Raw genomic sequence first — 9,144 nt, 5'->3', positions numbered from 1 at the left:
ACCACTGTCTTACACTAAACCCTAACCCTAACCTAACAGTCTACGTTTAATCTAATGGGAATTAGTTGCCATGTAGATGCAATGCAACTTAAATTCAACAAATGGACCATCAAAATAAAGTGTGACCGATTTATTTATTTATTTTTTATTTATGTATTTATTTATTTTTTAACGCAGTTTGTAAAATTGCTCCTCCAGGTGCAACCCATCACTGGAAGGTAAAAAAGTTAAAAATTAAAACAAGAGCAAAACTCAAGAAAAACAAAAACTGTATAAAATTTAGTTAAAATTTGTATAGGTTGTAATTTTTTTGCAATATTTAACATGAATTTAAATGTGTAATCTTTCTTTCTAAAGAAGTTCAGTGACTAAAATGTTATTTTATTAAATGTATCTGTTTAATAAATCTGTTTAGTTCAAATGCACCAAAATCCATGACCTATATTCACTGATAAATTAATAAAAATATTCATTTGCAAAATAGGGTGTACTCAATGATGCTGAGCACTGCACTGTGTGTACTACAAACACATGCAAAAGTTTAGACTTCTAAATTTACTTAAGTGACATTCAAGTTCAAGGTCTGGATTTACATTAAATAAAAGTTAAGAGGTCATTTCTGCTTTATTTTTTGCCCCATGTCCTCAAAGCCATTTTGCATATTTAAACCCCCTTATAAGTTACGTAAATCTACATAGACAATCATAATCTTACAGTTGCATTTTCCATTTATATTAGTATATAAATGCATATTTAAATCTAAATCGTAAATGATGTGTGTTTTTAAAATAGGTGTTACTTGAGTTGGACTTGTTTACCTTTTTCTTCTTTCAATGTGATCGGCCAATCATTTCTTTCCTCTTTAAGTCTTAACTGACGTACACAGACACCTGCTGCTGCGGCCTCTCGAAATTTCGACGCTAGCCGTGTGAGGACTGACGAGGTAGGTAAAAGTTTGTATTTTTCCTTTGTTTTTGTTATGACCTGCCACCGTGCAAGCTCAAATGGTACAAAAAACAAAACGAAAGTTTTAAAATGTTTTGTAAACCATTGAAGCCTTCATTACCCATCTGAAAGCATGCTGGAGCTCGACGCGCTGGTCAAAGCAGTAAAATGTAACGCAATCAAACATGTTTTATTTATGTAACGTCATATTTCTATTCAATACTGATTATATTAATGATTTCGTACCAGTTAACGTTAGGTTGTAACAAATGGCAACAAATCAGCAGGTCAGAATTATTCCTGAAGCATGGCGTGACAGTGAAGACTTGTGAATGCAGCTAACAAATATATTTGACAAAATAACAACATAAATCTGACAAAACTTTAAAAAAGAGAACGCTATTATGTTTTTAAACTGTATTTTGATAGTTATTAGCGATTCTACTCGCACAGCTTTATTTGGAGTGTCGAATTAGCAAGTGTTTTCATTTGTTGTGATTTATAAATCAGGGTTATTTCTCCAAATGTTACTTTCTTGCATCTTCTAAAGTTAAAACAATGTAAAACAAAATTGTATTGTCTCGAAATTAAAATTTTCTTTTTTTGAACAGTAGTTTGCTGAAAAAAATGATTATGTTTTACTTAAACGCATTACTATCAATTTAAAATCCAGAGAAAGTCCATAATTTCCTTATGAACCTTTTATTTTTATATGAACATAATACATGAACGAAAAAGCCTTTAAAGTATACGTCATATCACAAAGCGAGACTGAAGTAACAATGTGCTTACTGGGTTAATTGTTCTAGGTCATCTGTTTGAACCCAGAAACTAAAGAGTGCAGATCTGTAACCACTAGGCCACAATAAAGCAAAACATTTCCCCTGTGTTCAGTACAGTAGGTGTCATCTCAAGAGCATGGATGGGAATCTCCAATTCATTATGTAACTTTGAACAAGAACATCACAAAGATGTAAGAGACTAAATGTTTGCACTGTGTTTCCTTCTAGATGTTTACTGGCGTTTTTATAGCATTGCATCTACAGTGTTCAGCATGTATAAGTACACCTCTCACAAATGTCTCTCTTAAATGAATATTTTCTATAGGAAGATTTTCAATAATATATTTGTACATATAAATTAGACTGGTTAGTACTGAAGGCAAATTTAGAGTTAATCTAACAAAGTAACTTTTGACAACTTATAAAAATATTAAATAAAAAATTATCAAAGGGAAAAATCAAAAGAAACAAAAATTATTAAATTTTGTTGGAATTTTGAAGTTTGTAATTTAAAAAAATAATAATTTGCATGAATTTAAATGTTTTATCTGTGTATTTCTAAAGGTGTTTAGTGACAAAGTATATATTAATAATAATGAATACATCTGTTTAATAAATCTGTTTTGTTTAAAAATGCTACCCATTTTCACTGAGAAATTTGTAAAATTATTCATTTTCGAAATTTGGTGTTGGTTTTGCTGAGCACATACATGAACTGTTACCATAACAGTAGTGAACTTATTTTTGGATATTTATTTCTTTTAATAATGTCCACAGAAATGACGCAACCTGTTTTATTTTTGACAAATTACTCAATAAATCCCAGTATTGCAGAACTAACGCACAAGTGTGTAACATAACAGTAACATCCAGGGCAAAAAGAATTTGCATCATCTCTCAACCAAAATAATAATCAGTCATTTCAAAGGGTTTAATCACACATCACATGATAAAAACATTGCATGTTATAGATAGTCACCGACAGTTATTATAAGGACATGTAGGCCAGACGATTTACAAACAGCTAATAAAAACTGAAAGTGTCAGATTCATGAACATCCCAGCATGACTTGTCAGACAGTTTATCGGCGCAAAATCATCCGCAAAGAAGATAAGCTTCTTGAACGTCTTGCGATTATTTCAAAGTATTTAAAAAAATGTTAGATAAGATATTTCCTTTTTGTGACTAAGCAGTCACAGGGTATAAAAGATGGAAAGTTGTTACATTTGAGTGTGAAAACACATCATACTTTGACGAGTTGAGCACAGGGAGCTCAGAAATACTGTGAATTTTCACCATGGGGCCAATAACAGGTAAGCTCAATCTCCTTTTTTTATGTTAGTAAGTACTACACTGTATATGTTTTTATTTATTTGTTCATTTATTTATGCTTTTTTAATTGTATTAAGAGATCTTGAATTTTTTTAAAAGTTTTTATATTGAAAAGGTGTAAAATTGAAAGTACTTTTACTGATATTTTTTTAGTGTTTAAAGTGATGTATTGTTTGTATTGGTGTTGTAAATTAAAGTACAAAAAACCTGGTGATAAACTGCCAGTACCTTTTTCTGTTATTTTATGGGCTTAATCCTCTGTATATTATTTCTTATACAATATGTTGGTTCACATTACTAAAATGTCAATTAAAGTTTGTTTGTTAAACTGTAGAGTTAAATTTTCAAATTCAATCAAAAGTTGACAGAGAAGAGACCAAGTCCCATAATCCAATTCATAACCATAAATATAAGGCTGGGCGATATTGCAAAAAAAAAAAAAAAAATTACGATATCATATCAAGCTAAAAAAATCATGTTTCATATCATTTGATATGGATAATTATTGAACATTTTTAACAATACATCTAGGAAAATATTTTAACCACTTTATATTACTTTACCAACATTACTAAGGCAAATAGTTTTAATAGTCAAAACAAAAATATTTAAACGAAATATTTCATCTCTTAATAATAAAATAAACATAAGTGTTAAAGAGACTCTTAAACTTGATAAATAAAATACTACATGATGTGTGCAGTGGTAAAGTGTAAGTGCTGAAAAATTTAAGCAAACTTTAAGGTGTGAATAATAATGATACAGTAAACCTCAAACTGTAAACAAAACACATTATGATAATCAAATCTGAGCTTTCAAGTAAAGAAACTAACCATCATTATTCAAATATATATTGTAACATTAAAAACAGTGAAGTTGAATGACTACATTACCTCTATACTAAAAAAATCTTTCAGATGGGGATGCTGGGATGCACAAGAAAAGAAACCAAAAAGCCACCCTGGCGACGTCCTTGCATCCTTTTTTATTCACAATCTCCTCACTGCTGCTATACGGCACTCATTTCTGCATTTGTTGTTATCCTGAACTAAACTTAAAATGACGCAACCCAAAACTCACAAGGTAAAAGCGCAAGTGCGTGGTTTCCTTCACTATTTTCAATGCGCTTTGTTCTCGCACTCCTCTGCTGTCTCTCAGTAACTAGGCCATCATCAATCGTTTTCTTAGAGGGTGACAAACGGACAAACCATTGCTGCAGCTCCCTTACAAGTTTAAGGAGAAAAGTAAAGCACTGCAGTGTTTGTCTGAGGAAATTACTCTACCTTTATGCGAGTTCGCCTCCTTAGGAAATGACAGACTTGCACCCTAAGCTTAATGGCATTGCTTTCAAGGCACGTGCTCAGCTGCCACATTTTATTAAAACTACAGCCTTTATACCACACTTTATTTTTTTATCCATATTGACAATAGTGTTAGGTCAATAAATATCGATACCGATTTTATTGTCTAGCCCTACTTGAATAAACCAAAACAAAACTATGAATCACAAAATGTGAAACCTGTTATTTAATTTTCTGTTATTGTGATTTTTTTTAACAGTGTAGTTTAATTTTCTAAGCTACATGAAGTTTTTATTGCTGACATTAACCAGTGTATTTTTCTTTCATAGGACTTCTGATGTGGAGTATTTTAATGGTGACAGTGTCATGCAGACCATATGAAGGACCAAAATGTCATATTAAACCCCTCATTTCTAAGACCAAACAAGAAATGAAAACACTACTGAAGGAATACGTAAGTATTAGGCTTTTAGTGCTTAATTAGAACACTTTGAGGAAAATTTAGATGAATTTGCAGTGCACAAGAGATGCATGAGAGTAAATCATTGTCTTTAGGGATAGTTCACTCAAAATGAAATATTTTCTCATCGTTTCCAAACCTTTATGAGTTTCTTATGTTGAACACAAAAGAAGATATTTTGAAGAATGCTGAAAATCTGTAACAAATGACTTCTATAGAATGCAAAATTGCTCAAATGTTTGACACACACTTGTACTGTCCCACTGACTCATCGATTAATGATTCAAGACACTTTGGAGTATTTTTTTTGTTTGTTTTTTGAGATTTTAATAGATTTTTATAGGTGAATGTGAGAGTGCATGGGTGTTTCCCAGTACTGGGTTGCAGCTGGAAGGGCATCCACTGTGTAAAACATATGCTGGATAAGTTGGCTGTTCATTTCGCTGTAGTGATCCTGATGAATAAAGGGACTAAGCTAAAGGAAAACGAATGCATAAATATGTCATTATACTGTATGTAATCATACTGTATGTACAACTTTTTTTCTTAAGGCAAAAGAGCATTTCTACATGATTAGTGATAACATTTTTTTCAAGTGATAAGACCTGTGCTGAGCTTAGTGTTGTATTTGTTTAGTTACATGTCAGTCAGAAACTATTAGCCACATGTCGGGCCAGTTTGAGTGAAACTAAAACTGAAATTAATGACTACTAAAAAGAATAAAATGTTGAAAAAAAGCATTTTGCTTATTTCTGATCAAATGGCTGCTTTAAAATGCTTATCCTGCTATTTATCATATTATTATTATAATGACTATTAAAGGGGATCTATTATTCAAAAATCACTTTATAAAGGGTTTAAACACAGTTGTCTGGCAACTTTGCTTGTGGCAACTTATAGTAAAAATGAATTCTCTAATTATTTTCTTATCTGCAGAAACACTTTGAATGACATTCTTCCTTTGTATATGCCATCAGAGTGGTAAAGCCCCACCCATTAATGATGATCTCTCCTTCATTAGCATAGGGCGTTAGTCTTGTTTTTAATTTGCCACTATGCTGACACACAGGCATTGTAGCTCCAGCTGCTTTGGAAAAAGAGCACAATCTCTTTCAAATTTAACAAAATGACACAACTATTATTAAAACCTAAAAGAAGCAGTTTCAAAGAGTTATCAAACATTATTTGTAGAGTATTTTGAGCTGAAACTTTACAATAACACTCTAGGGACATCAGCGATTTTATTTTACATCTTGTAAAAAGGTGCAGGGTCCTCCTTAAAGGGTCAGATTAAGTCTACCTCAAAATGTTTTGCTTCATGATAGTTGTGAAGCACTGTGAGCAGAGGGAGGAGTGGGCATGGCCGGCAGAGCAAGGGCTTTTGTCAGTTGGCTCTTCACCAACCAATCATGACCCATGATTTTATAGTTTACAAAGTTAAAATGCAATGAAATAAACAGTAAGTAATTTAATGCTGTTACATATATGTGTCTTAATGGTAACAAACTCAACTGATTAAAGGCAAAGTCCGCCATTCTCCAATTCTCGTGCAGCTCTCCTGACAAAAATGCTTGCTGCACACAAACACTATGGCTGTATCGGTGTCCCACCAGACAGCATCACGCAGAAAGCCATGCAACAAACTCTGTGGATCATGAAAACAAACACATACAAGCCTTCATGAACAGCTAAATGATATGTGTCGTCTCCCAGCATGCACATGCTGTCATGAATAATTAAGAAGCAGGGTCTTCTCATAGGATAATAAAACTTCACTATAAATATTATTAAGAAAACGACGTGTCATAAATCCATTAGCAGATGCGTGATACGTCACCGATTTTGATTCCGCCGCAAAAATTATTTTAAACCTGAAAGATTAAATTAGCTGACAAAAGCTCCAAATGATCCATTTTCCCTCACAAAGCTGACAAGTGCTAACGTTGTCTTAAATGATGCTCAACACACACAAATCTGTGAAAATAAAAAAAGCACTCCAGGGTGTCTTGAACTTTTAATCTACATATAAACTTTATAGTTATTTGTTGTAAAAAAAATTATTTAAACTTCATGCACTTACATTCTATCCTAGAATTATGACAACAATGATCACGGAAACTGAGGAGCATTTCATTTCAGATGATGATTTATTTTTCATAGAGTTTTTAAATTAAGACTCAGTTGTTTTTTTATTGTACTGACTTCTCTTTCTCTCTTCTCCTCTTCTCAGCTCAAAGTAAATGGAAATGTATCATGGCAAACAATTCCTGAACTTGACTTGAAGAACGTGTCTTTTGAAGAGCAAAGTCACAAAGCTCAATGTGGATTTAACTACCTGAAAATAGCACTTAAGCAGATCAAAAAACACCAGGAGGATCTAGTTGGCAAGAACGACGACATCGTTAAAAAAATAGATATTATGATTCTTGAGATCAGGCGTACCATCAGTTGTGTTAAACACTGTTTGAGGAATTGCACAAACGTGAGGACGGACGAGTTTGATAAATATGATATATATGAAATAAAACAGTGGGGCCGCGCGGTCATTGAGTCCTCTGTAGCCTTTCTTGGTGAGCTGAATAACCTCAAAACAATCAACCAGTGTTTTACAACGACCAACAGGAAATCAAACCAAATCACACTTGGCGCCAAAGACATGGAGCGTTTTACCCAAGGCTAGTTTATGCTAATTGTCAGCTGGACTTATTTATTTAATGAAAAAAGTGTTATTTATAAGAATTTGAAGTGTATTCTTGTGCTAATTTGTTTAGCCATATTTATAATATATATTTTTGCACTATTTAACATTTTGTATTTTATTAGAATGCTCACTATTTGCGATATTTATATTACTGTTCGTGTTGTTTTGCATCAATACAACAATAAAATGTTATTTATAATACATTTGCTCCTTTGAATATTTTGTATCTGTTTTATATTGTCACCATTTAACATTATACAGTTAAAGTCAGAATTATTAGCCCCCCTTTTCATTTTATTTATTTTTTTAAATGTATCTTAAATGATGTTTAACAGAGCAAGAACATTTTCACAGTATGTCTGATAATATTTTTTCTTCTAGAGAAAGTCTTATTTGTTTTATTTCGGCTAGAGTAAAAGCAGTTTTTAATTTTTTAAAATCCATTTTAAGGTCAGTATTACTAGCCCCTTTAAGCTATATATTTTTTCGATAGTCTACAGAACAAACCATCATTATACAATAACTTGCCTAATTACCCTAACCTGCCTAGTTAACCTAATTAACCCAGTCAAGCCTTTAAATGTATCTTTAAGCTGTATAGAAGTGTCTTGAAAAATATCTAGTCAAATATTATTTACAGTCATGATGGAAAAGATAAAATCAGTTATTAGAAATGATTTATTAAAACTATTATGTTTAGAAATGTGTTGAAAAAATCTTCTCCACTAAATATAAATTGGGGAAAAAATAAAGAGGCGGGCTAAAAATTCTGACTAACTATACATTTTCATTAATATATATAATTATTGATACTGCATTCATAATCTTACATGCAAATGTTATTAGTAAACATGCTTTGCACTTTGAGTAATAATGTTGTTCTTTTAATTGCAAAATAAAATATTTACAATAATTTAACAGTAATCATTTAATTTAGCAGTAGTGTTTATTACACTTTTCATTTAATAAAAACTTTATTTTAATAAACTTACTTTGTGTAATGTTTTACTTAAGTTAATACAATTGTAAAATATAATTTACTGTATGTGTTTGCACTTTTTAATAGTTGGTATATCAATTAAAAATTCTGTCATTATTTAATATGAAAATATTTATACTATTGTTTTATCAAACCATATTGTTTTGCATCATAATTCAGTCAAATAATTTCTGAAAATCATTTTAAGAGTAGTGTTAAATTGTGTTTGATTGAAGAGTTCTTAAATATTCTGGGCTACAAAATAGTAAACCATTAGATAAAGCTAAGTAAGGAAGTTTTGTAAGGAGGTTTTGCTTATTAAATTGATGAACAAGCTGTATTTGTGTGTAAACGTTAACCACATTTGTTAAGTACTAATAAAGTTTTTTAAAAAGCAAGAAAAGTGCTTAATTCCACTTTCGCAAATATGTAAGAAATCTATCTTTTTTTTTAACGAACATGAAAACATTATTTAAATTACATTTACTTTACATTGTATTTTTATATCATATTTCAGTTGGATGCCAACATTTGTTTGTAATATTTTGCAATTTCAAGATTTTTTGTGTGAAATTATCATTATACTTACCGTGAAAATAATATCTATAGTACTGTTACTGAATAGATATTGTCCATTCAGTAC

At 31.1% G+C, this 9,144-nt stretch overlaps 1 long non-coding RNA gene across 1 annotated transcript; it reads left to right on the top strand.

The window, feature by feature from the left end:
- The first annotated feature begins 895 nt into the window (after positions 1-895).
- osm (oncostatin M) lies at positions 896-7,065 on the top strand. The gene is made up of 3 exons (XR_015490855.1): positions 896-943; positions 4,691-4,815; positions 7,052-7,065. It is a non-coding gene; the product is annotated as an oncostatin M (long non-coding RNA).
- The last annotated feature ends 2,079 nt before the right edge of the window (positions 7,066-9,144 follow it).

The sequence above is a fragment of the Danio rerio genome, chromosome 5, assembly GCF_052040795.2.
Source record: "Danio rerio strain M-AB ecotype USA chromosome 5, GRCz13ab, whole genome shotgun sequence".
NCBI classification, from domain to species: domain Eukaryota; kingdom Metazoa; phylum Chordata; class Actinopteri; order Cypriniformes; family Danionidae; genus Danio; species Danio rerio.
This window is presented reverse-complemented; position numbering and strand designations above follow the sequence as displayed.